This window comes from Mercenaria mercenaria, chromosome 5 (genome assembly GCF_021730395.1).
Source record: "Mercenaria mercenaria strain notata chromosome 5, MADL_Memer_1, whole genome shotgun sequence".
NCBI lineage: Eukaryota > Metazoa > Mollusca > Bivalvia > Venerida > Veneridae > Mercenaria > Mercenaria mercenaria.
The window spans coordinates 55,432,135-55,455,808 of NC_069365.1; the positions used below are offsets into that span (position 1 = coordinate 55,432,135).

General features: G+C 35.8%; 1 pseudogene; it reads right to left on the reverse strand.

Moving 5' to 3' along the window:
• Positions 1 to 23,674, reverse strand: part of LOC123557276 (sodium- and chloride-dependent taurine transporter-like) — a 38,425-nt pseudogene that overhangs the window by 10,146 nt on the left and 4,605 nt on the right.

A 23,674-nucleotide genomic window follows, 5' to 3' on the forward strand; every position in this document is an offset into this window, starting at 1 on the left:
TCATGTGGGTGTAAAATTCTGTACTAATCCGCTGCTACTTATTATTTAATTTTAAATATTTTACCTACTCCTTAACGTTAACCCGTACCATGGTGGACAAGATTGGTTCTGCCTTTGCGACCAGTGTAGATCATGGTCAGCCTGCACATTCGTGCAGTCTGATCATTATCTGCACTGTTCGCTATTCAGTCAGTATCTTTTTGGTAAGCACCCCTTTTAATGGTACTGTCCAAATTGGAAGATGGACAAGTTCATTATAGAAATTTAGCAGGGTAAGGGTTAAATTTATTATTAGATTTCATCATCTAGTATAGCGGATAGAAATGTGAATTATTTTTTCCTATAAGTAGACCAGAAAGATCTTTTCTATTTAATACATGTATATCATTTTAATATATATGTAATAAATGTAAGTTCCTTATTAAACGAAGCCTTCACACATTAACCTACTTTAGATAATAGTCATGATACAGTATTAAGTGATTGTTGAAGATCTTTTTTTCATGTTCGGTTTAACGTTGCACCGAAAAAAAATTATAGGTCATATGCATAAGGAAACAGTCAGTGTTTCTACATGCCCTTTTAATGCTGGTGCGAAATCAAGAAATACGATCAAGGGTTAGAAACCATCGCATAAATCTCGAGGTATGTTGAAAAACGATTTTATTCCAAAAGAAATATACACTCACACACAAACTTATCTAAAGAAAGCTCTGTGCTCTGCTCAAGAACCAATCACTGCCGAACTCTGTTAGGAGAAGAACTTTGCTCTTGATCCCACATTAAATTGTTAAAAACCTCAGTCTGACTTATTTTTTTAAAAAATATTTACCACTATCAACAAACACATCAGCACATGTATTACCTGCTTCAGCAACGTCTCCGATGTCTTTGTTCTGTATTTTCGACATGTGTCCCAGAATGGAGAATATAATGAAACCAGCAAAGATACTGGTTCCACTGTTCGCTAAGGCAAATATTACGCTGTCTCTGAAATTCATTGGTAACCAGATGTTTGCAAGTGAAGCGTGTGATGTTGAAGATGAGACTACAAGTTTTAATGCTGCTTATTTGCAGCTGATGTGAACATTTATAATCATCATCTGCACAGAGTTAGATATTCAGTGAAACCAGTCCGTAAAGACCACAGGTAAATTTAAACTATTTACTGTTAAGCGGAAGGAGAAAGCAAAATGGCCTTTATATACAGGTTATACAGTACGTGCCTTTATTCGGATGTGGTCTTTCGCGAAAGTTTGACTGTAAAATATACGCCAGGCATAGAAACATTATTATTATCATTATTATTATTATACCAGATTTATATAACGCCCTTTTCATGATCAATTTCACGTTCAAAGGCGCTTTACATAGTTCAAATGCAGCCACACAGGGCGCATAATTCATCCTCTACTAGTACAGACACAGAGCGATCTGACCAGAGGGACAGAGTGAGACAAAGCCCCCGCGACAGAGAGGTCAGAAATCAGATACAGGCTTGTCCGGCTAACTTAGCCTAGCTCGTTGCGAATAGACAGTCTGGTTCTTTAACGTGCCCAGTGTATAGCACTGATACACGCACATTTACAGATGTAAACATATTTACAGATGTAAAACGCTCAGGCTGTTGATTTTGTTTGTTTCTTTAAAAAACATCCAAGACGTTTACAATTGTTTTCGTACTTACGAGATATCCTTTGTAAAACGTCTTATTTAAATAAGTTTATAGACCAAAGAACAAAATTATGAGTGTAGGACAATCCCCTGCGGACAAAACCCCCTTCGCTCATTTTTGCATAGGCGGACAAAACACCCTTCATCGTTTTTACAAAGAGGACAAAATCCCCTTCGCTGAATTTTACAAGGAGGACAAAAACCTTTTCATGTTTTTTACAAGGAGGACAAAACCCCCTTCGCTGTTTTTCACAAGGTGGACTTATGAAAGTTGAAGGGGGTTTTGTCCTCCTTGCAAAAAACGTGAAGGGGGTTTTGTCCGCCTTGTAAAATTCAGCGAAGGGGGTTTTGTCCTTCTGGTGAAAAAGATGAAGGGGATTTTGTCCGTCTGTGCAAAAATTAGTGAAGGGGGTTTTGTCCGCAGGGGATTTTGTCCGGATCCCCAAAATTATGGGAAAAAAATTCTAATAATTTTGAGACGATTTGAGTTCTGATAAATGTGAACGAGGCCAGCATTTTAAACTTTTTGAGCGTAAATATATCGGTTTACTTATATCTAAAATAGTCTGTAAAAGTACGTCTTTGTATTTCGCCAATTAAAACTAATAGACAGACATTAAAACATTTAGCACTAAGTAGACTCGACAGCTTAGCTCAATCGGAACAGCAAGGGGCCGTGAGTTCGATTCCTGGGCGATGTGTATGTTCTCCGTAGCGATTTGATAAAATAGATTCTGTCTGAAATCATTCGTCTTCAATCTCTTATTCATGTGGGGAAGCTGACAGTTACTTGCGGAGACCAGGTTAGTACTTTTGTAGAATCCATGAATCCTGCCCGCCGTTACTAATGAAAACGGCTATAAACCCAAAACAAACAAATAAAAAAAATCCAATTCCGTATCTTGTATGTGTCTGGACTATAAAATGAGCCATGCCATGAGAAAACCAACATAGTGGGTTTGCGACCAGCATGGATCCAGACCAGCCTGCGCATCCGCGCAGTCTGGTCAGGATCCATGCTGTTCGCTAACAGTTTCTCCAATTCCAATAGGCTTTAAAAGCGAACAGCATGGATCCTGACCAGACTGCGCGGATGCGCAGGCTGGTCTGGATCCATGCTGGTCGCAAACCCACTATGTTGGTTTTCCCATGGCACGGCTCAAATTACTTTCATAAATATATTCATGGCCCAGCAAACAAATACAGTTTCATTGAGAGTTCATAGTCATACTTTAAATATAATTAAAACACATTAGAATTACAACAGGTACATCAAAAAAGTGTTGTATATATTTGCAGTTGTAACTCTTGTTCAGAAAGGTTATTTTGAATTCCGAATAGAAACACTAACATTCACGCATAGACTGAATGCAAGAGGACTTTTAAGCAATGTAAAAGCTACTTGAGAGAACTTCAGAGCAACTTACCTGTACGAATTATGGTGAAACTTGTTGTAACTTCCGAGCGCTGTAAGAGCTCCCAATGAAATGGAGTAGGAAAAGAAAATCTGTGTACCAGCGTCTACCCATACCTGAAATATATTACAGTATATAGTATTGGTAAGTATGTGTGTTGACCAAGCCAGTGTTTGGTAGTTTTTGGTCTTTACATGTACTTAAAGCAGAAGGAGGTCCAGTACTTGTATCGATGGCTGTCACTGGCTGACAAATTACAGGCGTGTGTGCCAACAGCAATGACGGAAGCAATAGCGGGACAGCTGAAGTATGCTTTAGGTATTTTCGCTTGTTCCAGGTCCAAAGATGCAGCACAAGAACCATGAATTCCATTGGCTGTTTCGGTATACACAGGAGGTCCGTTATTCCTCAAAAGCAACTATGGTAGCAATGGTCGGACAATCGAAAAGGCCAAGCAGTCCTACCTGGGTATCCTTCATCTTTTCAAAGTCTGGTTTGACGTAGTAGAGGATGCCATCGCCTGCACCATCAAGGAGACAATTTCTGATCAACAAAACCGTCATAAAAATGTATGGTGAAGTTGCGGTGACGTACATGACCTGGAAAAAACATTGAGATGTAAAATGAACAATTAATTTACGTAGAGATCAACGTATTACAGCTCCAGATACCTGTCATATCTTTGTTTATAATTTACAGATATATACTGATGAACGTTGGCTGCACTGTCTGACGGGCTTGGATGGAGTTTAATACCAAATTTTATTGTAATCTGTGCAAATTCAACTCAGATGGGACACAAAGAATGTTTAACATTTTGAAAGTCTCTGTTTAACTAGTTATACCAGATGACCGTATAGGAGAATAAAGGTGAAAAAACGTAAATATCCAGATTATAAATCGACAGCTATACTAAGAAATTGCACACTCCGAAGGGACTGTCGTATTCATATAGTTTGGCGATGTTCGAGCTACCATATGACTGGTCCAAATGTTGTAATTAGCAAAAGTGGGATTTTCCACCATTGAAATATGGAAGGAAAAACAACGTTTTAGAAACAAAGTTCTTTTTATTGCGGCGTGGTCTTAATTTAGGACAGGTCTTAATTACGGCTTTCACAATACTGTAGATATTATGTACCTTTCCAGATGATCTGATTCCTTTACAGATGCAGGCGTATACGACAATCCAGGCGAACAAGAGACACAGAACTAAATCCCACTTCGCCGGTCCCATATCATCAACACCTTCCGAAATTGCAAGCACCTTGTTCCTAAAAAGTAAAAAACAGATTGTTTCCATCTAATGTAAAATATTGCAAAATAAAATGGCACAAATTAGCCAATTTCATTTCTGGATTCACCTGTTTACACTTTGAAACTAATTGAAAAAGTTGTGTATGTATGTAGTATTTTGCATTTAAAGTAAACAAACTTTTGTAATTTCTGTTTTGATTCATAATTTCTGCAACAGAGTGTTTCGAAAATTTCTTCTCCTAGAAACTAAGTGCAAACTCAGATAGTATTCATAAAGTTAAGTTTCTCAGGGCGGCAGTAGGCTAAGATATTTCAGTTAAAAATCTTCAATGGCCAAAATGTATTTTCATACATGTGTAAAATTCTCTTCCATGAAAAATTAAGAAGAATTATCTTTTCCTAACTATAAACTAAACTGTCAAACGTACAATCTATACTTGATAAAATGTTGTGTCAGAAGAAATAAAGATAACTTACTCCCAATACTCTGTTACCGGTTCTACTTGGTAGGAAGGCGCCGTGGACGGGTCATATGGTGTAATGTTAAAGTTTGTGAGGGCAGTGAAGTTATCCAAACACGTGCCATTAATCAGCACACCAGTCTCCAGTTTATTCCTGGAAAGTTAAAAGTTTTGTTACAGGGTATATCATCCACATATAAACACACTTTTTTCATAAATATTGGTCGACTACTTTCGTTATCAGAAGGAAGTCATGGGCAGCAGATTTGGAAACCAGTCCAAAACTCAGGCATCTGACTGGTTGCTTCTGAGCATAAATTAAAATTTGACCAATGGCAAGGCTATATTCCGAGACTGGTTTCCAGAGTTATTTTTAAAACATTGGAGCATGATTGCTATTCTCATAAGAAGCATAAAGACTTCAAAATTTGTGACAACACATTTTCATTGCTGCATTGAACCAGCACGTATTTAAAGCATGCATGTTCCGTAATTTCCATGCGAACTACGCATAAATATTGAATAGCATATTTCTCTAAGTAACTACTTTTGAGAAGCTCTAGCCTTTTTTCATCAGATATAAGGTAATGGATTTGTCATGACCATCGGCATTTTCCGTTCATTTACGCAATCTCCGTGTGTGATTTCGCGATTCTTCGGTTGTTATTTTTCTGTTAATGGCCGAAGGATGCCGAAATACGTATAAACGCACGGAAATTGCCGATTACGGGCTATTGCCTTAAATTCATTTTTCAACGACTAGTAACTTTAATCCATGCCTAAACTTATAATATGCATGTACCATACATTTTAAACACCTTTCATTTGAAAAAGTCTCATAGGTTCGGTCTTCGTGATTAGATTACTACACATCTGAACTCAAAACCGTGTTTTATTTGCCAACAAAGCACGCAAAACTAAAATCTATTTCCCAAATAGCCGTTGTTCTCAGCTTGCCATTCAGCTTGTTAAGAGGAAACGAGACGGGTCGGAACTATCTTAAATCATGATTATATTGGACTTGTAAGTTTGCAACATATTTTAAGTGTGGTGTCATTGAGTCAGCTGAGCAGTTACGCAGCAACCTAATTTAATGAGAACCCAAATTTCGAATACATGAACGTTTTTTTCTTTTTGAAAATATTTGTTTCTAAACACGAGAACTTACATTGTTGTGTTGTATTTGCACCTGTTGTCCGGGTCCGGGTCGTCAAAATTCGTGCAATGCACTGTAGCCCAATCGTCATAATCACATTCACTCCACGGTAGTTTGCTGGTGAAAGAAGCGAAGAAATACCGGAATGCCCAGGCCAGAATGACGTTGTAATAACAGTTGAGGCAAAACACGATGATTAACGTCGATAAGCCAATACCTGAAATAATCAAATACATTTTTTTGTAAATTCATTCTATTCGTTCAATAGACAGAACACAAGTTTTACAATCCGGGAGTGGAAGATTCAAATCCTGGGCAAGGCGCATGGCTTAATGTGGGTACCGGCTTTTCTAAAAATTTGTTTCCATTGAATTTGACAATTATATAATGCAAACCTCGATCTAAACTACAATGTACTGCTATTTTGAGCGTCAAATTGAAATTGAAAAATACACTACGTAATGCAATTGTAATTCGACATTCTAACTTCTAACGAAAAACAAAATAGTTTGAACGATGACTATGTACAGAAAGCAAAAGTAACTCGTATTTTACTCAATCCATGCATCAAAGCAAGAATATTATTTGTTACTGGTTGTAGATGCAGATGGGAACATACAGTCCAACGGTCATGTTTTGGCGGTATTAAGGCCAGATGGGTTCTGCCGGTTTGGTAAAATCACACTTGTCCCCGTGCGCAAGAACAAATATTGCACTGGTCTACTTACTGACCAATGTCCATAGTTTTACACACCTCTCGGCAAATAGACTTAACAACAGAAGATAGTGAATAAAATATTTCGTACACTTTTGTCATCTCTGAAGGACCATGCCTACAGTTGCCTGGATAAAGGTTCATACGTTAAATACTAGTACATGTCATCCATGTTGTACTCACCTCTGAAGAATGGGCAAATGTTCCACGCGTTTATTCCAGCCACGCCCATAAACTGGCCAACAGCCACCTCCAGATAAAACAGCGGTATACCGCCAACCACCACACATATTAGATATGGGACAAGGAAGGCTCCTGAAAGTTAAAAATTACATTAAATTAATTCCTGATTTATAAAAGACCTTTCAGAATTATGATGGCCCCTTTGGGATCATGGAGTCCATTCAATAGATGTGTAACAGAGTTCCGGCTAAGCGGGTGCCAGAGGGCGTGAGAGGTGTTGCACATTTTATTGCCTCTCATGAACAGACTCGGTCAAACCGAATCTTCTATTATTCTGCTTGGTTGCATTCTATGCTTCCAAAGGATCTATTTACAGATTTTATTGACCTTAAAATTTAAGGAAATTGACATGAGCACGATATACAGGAAACGCACCGTCTTGAATAGCGTATAGCTCCTTAGATGGATATATCAGCCACATTACTTCAATCAGTCATTTTCTAAAGCAAATATCTGTAACAAAATAGATCTAGTGTAAATACTAGTTTCAGGTAACACCAGGCTAGAGCTATATAGGCCCTACATTTAAATTCTGAAAATAAACTGTAAATCGTCTTTGAAAACTAAATTATTTGTAAAATACCGCAGAAATACAATGTTCCGAAAAGTGTACATCTGTCAATGTAAACTTGGACAAAGTCAGAAAAGAGAATGACACAGTTTGAGCTTCGAACTGAAGTAAGTTGCAGTAATTCGAAGTGTGTCGTCGAAATGATGAAGCTCAATAAACGCGCAAGTTTGAAATAAAAGGTAGCCTACTCTGTAACATAAAGAATCCAAGAACGGCTACCAGATAGAATACAGATCTAGATCTTATTGTTACTTGCCTTTTTGATCTTGTTTATTTTTGTTACTTTTTTTTTTCTCATTTCAGTAGACCAGTTAGTACTTGTTTAACGCACATAAAAACTACCACACCGTGAACAACATTTTTTGTCAAGTGTATAGACTACATCTCTATATGAAAATTATACCATGACAACAATTTAATAAATTTTGAAGATATTTTGGAAGTTTCTTTAACAGTCTGATGTACTTTATTTTTATTTACTCATCACAATAACAAAGCTATTGTATTCATTCTGAAACATACCCGTTTAAAATATGAGGCCACTAAATGAAAACAAGACCATCGTAAAAACAAATTTTGTCCCATTTTTTGGTCGGCTTGAGAAACGCCATTACATTTTGAGGGAATCTAATTTCAACAAGTAAGGTAATAAATAAAGTTTAAATATTTTTTTTTGTATTGAGCTAAATAATGTGATATGTTTTGTGTGGGTTCTATAATCATGAAATCGTTTTAAAGGGGTAAAATGAAACTATTATATTTCATACAATTATTTTCACAAAAGCGAGCTGCGGCATGTCTTGTATATCTGCGCTGTATGATATAGAAATACATTTGTAGTAAAAAGAACCCAAAAGATTCGTTATCTATTGAATATATTTTAAATTATATAAATGGACTAAAAACCCACAGATTTTGAAGACTAATAATGTTGATACGTTTTAGATACATGTACAATTCACATTCCATCATCATCGGTTTTATGTGCTGTGAAGTACTTGTTGTACTTGTTTTCAATATATTCGCGAGGCCATACATCTCGAGAAAATTAATCCTTGCGTAAATGTTCACCATTAGTACAATTCAAATTTTAAGTATGACACCATTTTTACAATTTCGAGAATATTAAACCTCGCGAACATACTCAAAATTCAAATTCGCGAAATTTTGACCCAGCGAAAATATGTGCTTTTACAGTATTCTGTACTGTTACGAGGTAAGAATAAAGACCACACTAATGTATTCGTTTCTGTTAATAGGTACTTTTTTTGTTTAATAACAAAAGAAGTTCAATAGATCGAAGGTCATTGTTTTAAACTATGATTTTATTTGACTTTTAAAACTGGGACAAGTTGTTAAAGCTACTCGCCCATAGTTTGAGTGATTTTTTTCAAGAGTTCATTTTTTCAAACTAGTTTGGCATAGAATGTATATATCACACTGAAAATGATAAATAATTAGATATACTATGGATTTTTAATGCAAGAAGAAGGTATTTTTTCGGCATTATTTCAAAAGCGTTGCAACGGTTTAATACCTTCTGCACAATATGTTTGGTTATTTATAAGAATATTTTGCCAAAATCTTATGTCATATGTCACTAGTCACTTTCAGAGTACTCATTTTTTTTATGGATATTTGAGAGAACTTACTTTTCGCCTAAAATATGTGGGTTAGGTCCTTTAAATAAGCTAGAGCATAAGTTTTTTTATGTCCTAGTTTCTTCTAGCCTTTTTTCAAACTAGGGCGATTAGACACCTATGTTAATGTCGGCCATCCATAATTCTGATTAACTGTAACGCAGATGGAATTTCGCGAAAGTGGGGACCACATTGACACTGACTGCCTGATAGCTAAGTTGATACAAGCCGTACCTGTATGTAACAGACCCTAGCCTGAATTTTGCTACAGAAGCAGACAGATGTTTTATGCCCTACTGATCTTGTCTACTTTGTTTTGCATTGGATTGCTTTTAAGTTTGTAAATAAGACATGGTATTGTGCAACACTTTCTTTCAAAAGTTTGTTAAAGAAGACACTGATTCATTTTTTGTTGGGTTTAACGTCGCACCGAAACAATTACATGTCATACGGCGATTTTTCCAGCTTTGATGGTAGAGGAATACGCCAAGAGCCCTTCGATGCATTGTTTCATCACGGGCGGGCACCTGGGATATAATCACCGACCATCCGTATGCCAGCTGGATAGCTTCCTCACGTGAAGAATTCAACGCCCCGAGTGGAGCTCGAACATACACCGGTGAAGGAAATGTGATTTGAAGTCATCAAACTTAACCACTCGGCTTGACACTGATTCAGCAAAAATACAGTATCACCTACAGCTTCCTACAAACTTGTTTCAGACTATTTGCGTATGTTTGTTTCATTAAAAGTTAGTTGAAGTAGAAAAAATAGAAAGACTGTGTTTAAATTAAGCTTTTCTGTTTGTTTTTAATTCTTTCTTTTTTAAATCTAAGCCCATTAGATACTTTATGAATGTATCAAAAAGCATTTAAACAACTTAAATATGCCCATTATAAGATTGCTGCTGGTTCAAGTTGGTTTGAATGTGCATTCGAACGGGCGCTGTCGTTTTCTTTTTCCGGGATATGGGCCCAAGAGGACGAACGCTGTCGTATTATCGGTGGTGGCTCATTTGAGAAAGGCATGTGTGTGGAAATAATCTTGCGTTACATACAATGCATTATGAGTTTTTGCCGATGGTTTGTTTTTAACATTACTGTCGCATAGAGACTTTGAAATGTACTTGTACGAAGAAATCGTAGATGCTCTCATACCTTTTCGAAATTATCATAACATATATAAGTAAGGCAGTTCTTACCGATGTTCCAATGATTTATTGCGAAAACTTTTAATAGACTGTAAGAAGAACCCTCTTGATCCTTCAACCAAAGTCATCTCACGAGGAAAATCGGCAGTTACAGCATTCTTATCAATAATTTATCAAATCGATGTTTATAAAGTCAAATTCTTCTTAGCGTGAAAAAATCCAGTTTGAGAGTGATTAACCCTTAAAATATATGCCTCGCCACATAGAATTATACCACTATATTAGTCAAGTGATAAGATACAAAAAAATGCAGCCTTCCAACTTGAAAAAGCCTGAAAACGTCATGACACATCTCTGATTAAAACTGTCTTTTACTCAACACATTTGTCTGGAACCATTTGCCTGCTGGCGGCAAGTGATTCTGCCTTTGCGACCAGTGCAGACCAAGATCATCCTGCACTGTTCGCCATTCAGTCAGTATCTTTTTCGTTAGCACCCGTTTTAACAGTACTGTCCAAATTGAAAGATGGACAAGTTCATTACAGAAATTTAGCAAGGTAAGGGTTAAGACAGAATAATCATATTTAAGAATCACCAGAATGGTTTGGCTGGTGTATACGTGACTTATAGTAGGGCAGTAACGTTCCATAGCCTATTAGGTAAGGTTATTGAAATACTTTCACTTAATCATATTTTATTCTTCTTGAAAAGAAGAACAACGATTTTAATGAATGTATTCATGTCTTCAAGGAAATCCTATTAACAACTCCCCCCTTTCATATATCTTAAACAGCTTTCCTTGTCTTCGCTCTAATAACAACTTGTCAAAAAAACCCCTCAAATTTAAAGATGGTTTTGCATTTAATATGTGCGTTTCTCTATCATAATCTACGTCAGGTATGCGTTACTTGACATCTTTTATGTGTGTGTCTTTATACAGTACAAAGAAGGGTAGAATATTGAATAACAATCTTATTTACATAAAGTATTTAATAATATGCGAATGTTTAGAGAATCTGGCTCCCAGTTTTTATCAGATTTAGTATAACCTCAAAATTGTTTACAAATCTTATGTATAGCCTGTGACATCTAGATGAAAAACTCTAATGTAAGCCAGTAGAGCAGGGTCTTTTTGGCTAAAGTTATTGACTTACTTCAAAATGCAAAATATTTTCCATAGAAGTTATTAATTTACGCGGTAACTATCCGTAGTTCTCTTTTAATCGATTTATATATTTTCTTTTGATTATTTGATAGCTGACTCGCACTAGCGCAAAGTTAAATAAGAAAGCCGTTTGTGTTTTTTTCTTCTTCTTTATTTTGTATCAAGCAATTGCTGTTTTAAAGCTTTCTTTAACATCAATATCAAATAATTGCTTTCATGAAAAAAGTTATAAAAGTGAAGTCTCACAATGTGATTCGACACCACCTAACACGACAACAAATCAAAAGGTCTACTCAACATGGGAACTGTTGAGAATGGGATTTAATTCAAAATGAAGGCCTTAATAAAGTATAAAAAGATTTGAGCCGTGCCATGAGAAAACCAACATAGTGGCTTTGCGACCAGCTTAGATCCAGACCAGCGCAGGATCCATGCTGTTCGCTTTCAAAGCCTATTGTTATTAGAGAAGCCGTTAGCGAACAGCATGGATCCTGACCAGACTGCGCGGATGCGCAGGCTGGTCTGGATCCATGCTGGTCGGAAAGCCACTATGTTGGTTTTCTCATGGCACGGCTCATTTATTTCTTGCGTTTTTTTTTTGTCGTTAGATAATTCAAAATGAAGTTATTTACCGAATACATATTACCTTAGTGCAAGCATTGATATTTTGTATTTCTATAACCAAAATCATTGTGTTTGCGTTCGGAACGAGAACAATTTGCCACAAGACCACAATTATTTGCCCTTGGTTGACCAATAAGGAAGTGGTTATGAGGAAAATAGTTCCTCTGTTAGATGGTGAATGTTGTTGAAGTTCTGAGTAAAATGGTAGGCCCAGTTTTGCCAGTTTGGGACTATTCTTTATACGCATGCTATTTGGCCTCGGAAATTAAAATTTAAGTATATTTTAGAAGAAATAAAAATTACCAGTCAGAACGCAAAGTTTTCGTCATTCGTCGTGTGATGGTATTTTTTAATGTGACGACAAAAATGTTCATACTTTTATACATAAATATTGATCGCATGCCAATGGGAAGAATTGAGGTGTAAAAGTATAGAATTAGTAACTATTTAAACCGAAAGAAAATTTACAAATCATTGTGATTTAAAAGAATTTTTTGTTTTCTCACGTGACAACCAAGAAACATATAAAAACACAATACAAAGCAAAAACGTTTTTAAAAGTAACAATGCGCTGCTTTGCATGAAAAATAATGTATGGGTTACACAAATATGTACATAAACGTCGTTAAATATTAAATAGTCTAGGCAAACATTTCACTGTGATTGAAATTTGCTTTAAATAACAATGTAACTGAGTGCCATGCATTAACTAGGTCAATGGTGGATTGAGAAAAAAAAGAATAAGACACGAATGTTGAAATTTGAAAACATGAATAAGGTTTCTTTAAACAATGTGTAAATAATGGTTGCTGATTTCTGTCAAATTCATCCTGTCAGTTTGTTGTTCCCACCACTGAAAGAACGACATTTTGCTGTAATTTCGTTGTCATTGTCTCGTACTTTCGTTCCTGCCACAACGAAAGAACATTATTTTGCTGGTTTTTGTTCGTTGTTTATTGCCCCGCCACAACGACAGAATGAGAAACGCCACGCGATAGAATGAAAGTACGAAACTTCACATGCCGAAACAGCGCCCTAAAACTGTTATATTCGTGCATATTATCTCTGAATTTTAGATGCTAGCAAAATAGCTCTCCTTAAACCTTTTTTGTTATCCATGTTTAGAATGTGGATTTTAAAACATTTTACAAGAACAAATATACGGTTGTTTAAAACGTATTAAATGTACATGTATATAAAATCAACTCCTTTGAATGAAGTACTTCGACATTTCTAATCGTGCTGTAAAATCACCCCTCGTGTGCATTGATTTTGAAAAAAATTCTATTCTGTGGAAAGAAAAGTTTTCTTTTTTTCTGTTTCAGCAATTGTAAGGGGGAAACTCATTATTTTAACCTAAAATATCGCATAAAATTCATCGCAGATCGGACACATGGTTTTCTCGAGAAGCTGAATCATCCGATTTATTTCCACGCATGAATGATTTCAAAGTTTTATTGAACGCAATAGGTCTAAATATATGAGCCGTGCCATGGGAAAACCAACATAGTGGGTGTGCGACCAGCATGGATCCAGACCAGCCTGCGCATCCGCGCAGTCTGGTCAGGATCCATGCTGTTCGCTAACAGTTTCTCCAATTCCAATAGGCTTTAAAAGCGAACAGCATGGAGCCTGACCAGACTGCGCGGATGCGCAGGCTGGTCTGGATCCATGCTGGTCGCAAACCCACTATGTTGGTTTTCTCATGGCACGGCTCATATCTTGATATCAACCATTTTATTCAAAATGTCCCTCATAAGTTTTGGCACATCGACAAAATTGTACGTTTTCAATGCCGTTTAGTGCTTTAAGAGTATATAAAGTGTGTAAATAAAGGTTCAAATATATTGTTTACACACACACCTATAATGCCTGAGTAGGAATATTTGTTCCGGGTACAACTTTACCTTGAAATGAATTTAAGAATGAATAAAACATGTTTTGATATTTCCGAAATCCGATCTTTAATTTTCTAACACATAACGAACTCTTGTAACTAAACTTACTATTAATCCTTAAACTAAGGTACAATGCAGCGTTTTCAAACTCTTACGCAGTAATATCCCTTGCCGCTACGCTCTCATTGAGAGCTTAGCGGCAAGGGAGATCACTGTGTAGGAGTCGAGAGCTTAGAGGCAAGGGAGAGCACTGCGTAGGAGTTTGGCACGTTATGGGCCGTCTTCTATATCTTTCATTATCATATAACTAAATGATGACGGCTATAACATTTTTTTTCGATTTACAGCCACACAGACACAATTCAGGTGATACGTCGACTTTTCCAGCTTTTTTGGTGGAGGAAGACCCAGGTGCCCCTCCAGGCATTGTTGCTGGCATGGGCGAACACTTACACAATGTAGGTAGAACCATAGACTAAAAGTAAGGCTATGAATAAAGATTCAGTGTTGTTCGACAGACCATCTAATGATAATTGAACTCGTCTAAAATCCCGCAACTCGAACTGCTAGCAAGAAAAGACATTGGCTTTTAGCATGACGACTCTGGTTAGTCCAGTTTAAATTATGTATGACTTTTTCTATGAAGGATGAATCTTTCCGGCAAACACGAATCTCTTCCGCACAGATTATCAGTCTATAGTATTTTAATATAAAGTTATAAATGTAAGGGCAACATCAACTGTTGTTATATTTTCTGGTCCTTTTGGGATCATGGAAAACATTCAACCTTTCTTTAATAATTCCGCTAAAACCGGTCTCCGGTCTTATGGACGTAGGGGTGCTGCACATTTCTTAACTTCTCATGAAAATGTCACTTAACCTTTAGTCTGCTGGTATCAAGTGATTTTGCATTTGCGACCAGTGCCGACCATGGTCAGCCTGCACGTCCGTTTAAATAGATCGGGTAAAGCATTAAACTAAATATATATCTTATTTAAATACACGTCCGTGCAGGTTGATCATGGACTGCTATGGTCGCTATTCAGTCAGTAAATATTTAGTGAACATCCCTTTGAATCATAAGTGGTACTGCACAAACTGAATAATGGACCAGTCCATTGTAGAAATTTAGCAGGGTGAAGGTTAAACACCACAATCGAAACTAAATTCCCGGGGATACACAGTTGCATAATAGACATTTGGTGACCTTTTAAATCTCATACACAAAGAAAATGTACAAGAAAAAACGTTTTCAGATGGACAGGATCAATTGAACTTAGCCTCAAAATTACGCTCCATCTATAATTGAATAGGCACCAGAGCATATATTATGTCCCATTTTCTCACGTTGGTAAACAGTTTAAATTAGTTAACGCAAGAATAATCATACCTTTTGTAAACTATTTGAAACAATTTTCATTCTCTGATTCATTTGAATAACAAATGTCGCACGGTCTTGAAGAAAATAGAAAAAAAAATCTGTAATTGTCAACTGCTCATTATACTGCACTGAATATAACTAGTAAGCATTGTCGTACGTAATTTTTAACTGAACGGGCCTCTGTGAGAACCAGGTGTAAAGTCATTGACTCGATTTAGCTGTCCTTCAATCAAGGAAGCCTAGGTAAAGGTAAATTTTATTTACCGTCGCTTTGTGAAATAATGAACATAAGCTCTGAATAGCTTTTGAGCGACTCTGTTTTAAGAACAGTTAAACCCAATTATACCTCACCCCCAGCAATTTGCCGCTACCCATTTAAAGCTGGGTCGACGGAGGCTATCGCGATAAAGGACACACCATATAGGGAGTAGCCAGGTATCGAACCCGGGGCCTTCAGCTCTGTAAGAAAGCGTCTTAGCCCTCTCGACTGATGCGTTCAGCCTGGTTGGCTCGGGAAAGTCAGTAGATCTTTAAGATTATTCCTTCTTGCATACAATAATAATAATAATAATAATAATAATAATAATAATAATAATAATAATCATAATTACAAAGCAAAATCATGTAATTACAAATAATCGCTGCCAATTTTCAGTTGAATTAAGTTTAACACACATTTTACACAGGTATAATAAATGTCTATACCTATGTGATTTAAAATGATAAATCCTTTTTTGAAAAAATAAAGCTTGCCAATATGTGATTTAAAATGATAAATCCTTTTTTGAAAAAATAAAGCTTGCCAATAAAGTTTCAACTATATTATAGACTCACGCCTATAATGGATGGTTGGGCATGAATTATATTATTGTAACTAGCATACTCTTACCTTTAACAGCCTATGCTTAAAACTTAGACAAGGTCCCGCTCAATTATCAGGATGATGAGACTATGTTTAAGAACTGAAATTGAGCTCCTTATGTACTTTTTCATTGGCCTCTTAAAAGCTAAAATGACAAACATTCTTCTGAATGAAAATGTGTCGGTGTTTAATCTAAGGTTACTGTAAAATCTTAGATACTAAAATTTTAGTGAAATTAAAAAAATACATAGATCTATAATGAATGAGTAGGTTTGAGGCAAGTTAAAGGCCTTCTGTAGCTTTTTTCATTCCTGAAACTTGCGCCAACTCGGAGTCCGAACTTGTTTGTATCGGAGACGACATTGGAGACCTTTTTTTGTCACATCAGATGCAACTAAGATTTTAATCTCCCCTTTGCCTTCACCCAACCTGACTTGTACAATTTCAGTTCGGTGCAGTTTTACATTTTTGAGGTATTTGTGACATTTTAATAGCGTCTATGTTATAGTAACGTTATTTGTTTACATTTAACCAGATAAACTTTATAGTCTACTATATAGCTGGGGTAACTATTTAAAACTGCTATAAAAGAGCTGGCAACGGTTCATTTGAGGCCACCTTTGTTTGTTTCCTGCGATATAAGTGTTAACAGTATTTCAGCTTAACAAGTCATCCAGTTGACTTATTAGTCTTTTTTTTTATTCTATAACGACAATTTCCGGAAATAACTGAACATTTCCACACGTGAAAATAAGAAACAAGAGGGCCAAGATGGCCCTAGGCCGCTCACTTGAGAAACACACCATAACAGTATAAACATGTTTGACATAGTGATTTCATGGAAACAAATATTCTGACCAATTTTCATTAAGATTGGACCAAAAATGTGGTCTCTTGAAGTGTAAACAAGTATTTTCTTCAATTTGACCTAGTAACCTAGTTTTTAAGCAAAGGTAACCTACATTCGAACTTGACCTAGATTTGATCAAGGCAATCATTCTGACTAAATTTCATGAACCCCAGTTGAAAAATACAGCCTCTATCGCATACAAAACGTTTTTCTTTGATTTGTCCTAGCGACCTAGTTTTCGATTCCAGATGACCCGTATTCAAACTTGACCTTAATTTCATCAAGGCTATTATTCTGACCAAATTTCATGAAGATCAATTGAAAAATACAGTCTCTATCGCATACACAAGGTTTTACTGAATTTTATGTATATCCAGTGTAAAATGCAGCCCCTATTGCGTACACAAGGTTTTTCTTGAATTTGACCGGGTGACCTAGTTTCTGATCCTAGATGACCCATATTCTAATTCGACCTAGAATTCATGCAGATAAACATTCTGATCAAATTTCATGAAGATTTGGTGTAAAATGCAGCCCCTATTGCATACGCAATGTTTTTCTTTGATTTGACCTAGTGACCTAGTTTTTGACTCCAGATAACCCATATTCGTAACTGGCCTAGATTTCATCAAGGCAATCATTCTGACCATATTTCACGAAGATCAATTGAAAGGTTTTTCTTCGATTTGACCTAGTGACCTAGTTTTTGTAGATTGAAAAAAACACAAATGGGCCGCACCGGGAGAAAACCAACATAGTGCGTTTGCGACCAGCGAGGATCCAGACCAGCCTGCGCATCCGCGCAGTCTGGTCAGGATCCATGCTGTTCGCTAACAGTTTCTCTAATTGCAATAGGCTTTGAAAGCGAACAGCATGGATCCTGACCAGACTGCGCGGATGCGCAGGCTGGTCTGGATCCATGCTGGTCGCAAACGCACTATGTTGGTTTTCTCATGGTGCGGCTGAAATAGTGCTGATATTATTCCGATTTATTCCCACAAAACGCTCCCCCTCCCCTCTCTCATTTTTTTTACATTTACGTATCCAAAGTAGGGGTTAATAAACAGGGTATGTTACTAAATACGTGTCTGAGAGACAGAAAAAAACTTTTGAAAAGATATTAAGTATATTCCTAAATTTTTCATAGAGAAAAACATATAAAAATTAAGTCAAGGTATTGATTGTTAGGCCCTTTGAATAACCAAAATGATTTTACAAATGAGAATTAAATGAAAGTTTTGTCTATACCAAAACTGATGTATTTAGTAGCTGTGTTTGAAAAGACTTACAACTCCTGCCTCAGGTATGTGCTTCTATAAGTTCCCTTCCCTTGCACTTACACAACAGAGTGGAAAATAAAGACGATTTTAGACACAATGTACCAATTTTATTTTCACAACAAAGACATTTAGGATAGATATATTAGTAAGTGTACGATTAACCCTTGTCAAAGTGCGTTTTGACGGCTTATTTATAGTAAAAAAACAACTTGTAACAATTCGATAATGAAATGCAGTATCACTGTGTACTTTATAGTGAAGATGCTACAGTTTTGCTTGTATCAAAATGTCACATTTATGAAAAAGTCTGGTAATACATAAAGGTGTAATTATATTTGTTTTTATAAGCTATGCCTGTATGGAATAGCTTCTCACTTGTAATCTCTTTTAAAACATGTTGGTCTTTAATTTCTAAAGAACAGAACAGAACAGAACAGAACAGAATATATATTTTTGTTTTTTAAAGAACAGCAGCCCATATAGCGTAAAAACATATTTGTAGTTCTGTCAAAAATTCACATGGAGAAACACATGTTTACTTCATTTTTTGTGGCTTTAAGTAGTAGGTACATGGTAGGCTATTGAATAACAATCCTATTTACCTAAGGTATTTAATGACATGCGAATGTTTAGAGAAACTACGTCTCATCTTTTTACAGACGTAATATAGCCTCAAAAACGTTTTCAAACTTTATAACCCGTGACATCTTGATCATTTTATATATAACTAAGCCAGTAGAGCGATAAACTTGCTGAGTTTCGGCAAAATTCAACAAATTAACCCTACAAGGTTATAATTTTACAAAGTCATTTCGCAAATCGTTACAAAATATTTATTTACGTTTTTTGTTTGTTTGATAGCATGACTTGTCCTCTCGCATACTTAAGAAATCACTTCGTGTCCTCTTTATATCACGTGATTGTCGGCTGATGGAAAGTTCAATAAGATGAAGTAATTCTTTTTTTAAGTATCAAATTATTGCTGTCTCACATATGAAAAACAAATTTCAGAAAGTAAACACTCTCAGTACTGTATGCCATCACCTAAAATCGACTCTCTCAGTACTGTATGGCATCACCTAAAATCGACTCTCTCAGTACTGCATGGCATCACCTAAAATCGACACCGTGGAGGCTCGTATTTATTCATAGAAAGACGCAGTAGAGAATGTACACGTGTTTAGACATGGGTTTCACAGACAAACTTAGTTACCAATCTAAATTCTAAAAAAAATCAAGATGAAGTAATTCACAAAATAGATAGCAACTTAGTGTCATTGTGAGTTTCAATAAGCAAATCTTATCTGATGCCTTTGTGTCAAGGGCATTTATTTAAGAACACTAAAACACATTCGTTAGCTGTCGAGTAAAATAGCGTCATCATTATATATCAATATATCTGTTTGGATATTTTTCTTTAACAGACAAATCCAATATGTTCTGCAGTAGAAAATATATATTATGCATATTTTGTTAAAGCATATAAAGTAGAAACGAAATAAGTACAAGGCTTAAAATAATATTTTTTTTACGGCAGAGTTGTAAAGTTATAAAGCATTGTTATAGAAGGCAGGTTCTATACTTTCTCAAGTGAAATAAAAGTGAATGAATTTCAGTTTTCAAAAAACATTAGGAGAAAAATCAACTTTATAAAAACGAAGGTATCACATCGCCGCCCTGTTTGATAATGTTTTGCACATAATGAGATCAAGGTTATACAGTAAATAATGGTCGTTAACTTCAATAGAGCATGCAAACATCTTTGTGTAAATGAAACTTGTTTCATATATAAATGTTATTTAGGGCTGAAACATGAGTTTATGCAACAACTAGGCCTGCCTTGAATTTACAAAAAGCAAGATACATCACAGGTTTCCGTGTTATTTACTACGGAATACTGTTTTGTTCATACCATCGTTATTCGCCTAATTATCAAAGCGCGATGGTAGAATTGTAGGATGGCGATAGTAGGATGGCGATATATTGTAGGATGGCACTATATCATCCTATCATCGCAATGCTACTATTCTAATATCGCTATCCTACTATTTTATCATCGCCAATGTTATAATCATACTATCCTACCATTGCCCATGCTACCATCCTATTATCCTACCATGGTTGTTTACAGTGTACCTTCGTAAATACATGCAAAAAGCAGTCTGAAAGCATCTCATTAGTTTCTTTGAATATGTTGTATTTACCTTAAACCTTGTGTAAGAGTTTTTAATTTTATCAAAGACTATTGAAATGAATATTGTATGTAATGTTAGAAACAGTGGCGCGAAGTGTTTTATAGGCCGCCAACATGAATTATGTTAAAAACAATAGTTAGTCCGGCGTTTTTTTTCAGTTTCTTTTCAATGTATAATTGTATTAGTAGCAAGAAAGACAACCAAGTGTCTAAACTTAATATATATAGCAATATCCTGACATATTAATGCAAGTTTTGTTTTTGCACAATTAGATATTATTCTTTTTACAACATGTGTCATAGACCTTTTTTTCATTTAGAAATAATAATATATCTACTTGGCGACAAACCGGTTGTTAGAAAACTAATAATTATATATTTGATCATTAAATAAATATGTATACAAATCTCATAAATGTTGTTTGCTTTTAAAGTGTTAAAGCTTTGTGAACAATTGATGCGTGTAATGTTTCAAATATAAATACTTTCGTACTCCTCACTTTATTTTGAAATGATAAAAAATGAGCTTCGTCTGTTTCTTTCACTACCCCATAAAACATAAACTTACATTCTTGGGAAGGAGTCTCCCTTCTGGGAAACTTGTTGCATCTATATAATGACTTCTAGATGTAAAAGGAAATAAACGCTAATATTTATGGTGTTCCGTTTGGACAGTCGTGACTTTTTATTTAATACTATACCGCGACGCACGATGGTACGATGACGAAAACGCGATGGCACGATGGCACGATGGTGAAAACGCGATAGTACGATGATGAAAACGCGATATTACATCGTACCATCGCAACATCGCGCTATCGCGTTTTCACCATCGTAGCATCGTTGTTTCATCATCGTGCCATCGCACCATCGCGTTTTCGTCATCGTACCATCGTACATCGCGGTTAAGGATTCAATAAAAAGTCACGATTGTTCAAACGGAACACCGTAAATATTAGCTTTTCTTCATTTAGGACCTCCCTTGTGGGTAAGTAATTGGTAGTAATTATATGATGAATTCTAAAAGTAAAGGCAAGTAAACGCTCGTATTTGGGAGATTCCCTTGTGGGTGACCAATATCAATTATATGTCGATTTCTAAAGCTGAAAGGCCTGTAAACGCTTGTATTTAGGTATTCTTCATTCTTGAAACTTCCACAAATTCGGACGCTGAACAGAAACATATAGAATGGATTGTTTCCTATTGTAAAGGTAACCTATAGAGCATGAGCATTCACTTACAATTTTACCCAGGCTGAATTACACCGTTACAGCTCAGCGCAGCCATACATTTTACATGAAATGCATTCGTGACTTTTTCATGTTTCAAAATCGTAAATTGCAGGGGTGATCTTGACCTGTCTTTTTTAATACTATTATGAATGAACGAGAAATATCAAGGCTTTAATATAAAACTTAAGGTCCCCTTCGTTTGTTTTTACCAGTACCGTAACCAAACCTACATAAAACACCGAGACATGCCTGTTTTTATGGGCCGGGCGCATATGGGTCTTAGACTGACAAGTCATCAGTAATTTTGAGCTTTTTTCATACGCATAAAGTTGCATAGAGTACAGCGTACGTTTCTCGGTTGAGATTTAAAAGGATGGAGAATTTTGTTGAAAAGTACACAAATCAAGTCTGAAAGTACACATTACTAGTCTGGATGATCAATATGCAAGTAGGAATTGGGAATCGCGGTTCTCGCCGAGAAATTTTGAAATTCAGCAAGGCATCGTTGCGCATTTCAAAGCCGACTAAAAGAGAAGTATGTTGAAACGTACACACTATCATGATTGTCTGAAGTCCTGCAGGACAAATGGCAGATTTTAAAGCCATTTTAGGCAAAGATATTAGAAAATCTGACTGTGATATATGTACAAAAGTATACATAAGTAGGGAGTTTATGTGTTTTAGGGTGCGACTATTTGTACAAGTTACCATTGACTCTGTCAACAAGCAGCATACGCGACTGCCTTTAAAAACTAAGACTATGTATTATTTTCACGGAAATATTATGATTTGAGCATTTCTTAATGTGACACTTTAACGATGTGTTTTAATAACAAACAAATTCTGAAATAGACAAATAACAATATATTACCATAGTATAACTAAGTGATTTTCTCATCGACTCGGGTTTATAAAAGTTAATCTAGATCTACTTTGGTATTTTCATGAGATCATAGGGAAAAGTAGGAGACAAATGTGGTATTTTTCATACAAACGTACACTTTTGAGATATTTGTATAATATCTTTCTGCCTCGATGTTGTTTTTTTTCAACAAAAGGAATTGCAATTTTTCACACACACATAGATGCATTCAGAACAGGTTCCAAAAATGTGCTTTCCTATAAAAAAAACCCAAAAAACACCGAGACATTAGATTCTGCGTCGATGCGCTTTGGTATAGTTTAGGCACCGCCTACGTTGCGGTTAAAGTCAGTTTATCTTTAGATGGCGGCAAGTTGATTTATTTCATAACAACCTCAACCCGTTCTCTGCAAGTAAATGACAATTTCCACACAAGAAATAAAGGAAAAGCTAGTGAACGAGTAACTTTATACGTATTTTTATTATCAAAATTCTCACGGAGTATACTGGCCTTTTTTGATGACAATGCATATACGTTAAAACATCTAAGGGACAAATAAATTTCACATCAAATTGATGTTTATAAATGAATGGGCAGCAGAGCATATACCATTTACAACTCTGGGGTCAACACTTTAACAGCAAAATAATGATATCTTTTGAAACCTAATTGAACCAATTTTTATGTTGTAGATACATTTAAGATAGCTTTTCCCTTAAAGTAACATCATCTCGTATCTGTATGTTTAAAGAATGTCGTACATTAAACCTTACGAAACGTGAAAACACCCACTTTCTTTGACAATACAATGATTTTGTACCAATTAAAGTGTTGGAAAATGTTCTGAATTCTCTGTTCTTTCAGTCTGAGAGAGAATTTGCTCTAGTCTGAAGGTAAGACAGAAGAGCACGGTTGGTTATGCCTGGTGTTAAAATGATCAAATAAATATGGAAAATTTCTTTAGGAGAAGAATAATAAGATACATGTACAAACATTGAAAAGATAAACTATCATTATATGCATTTTATTATTACACAGGCGGC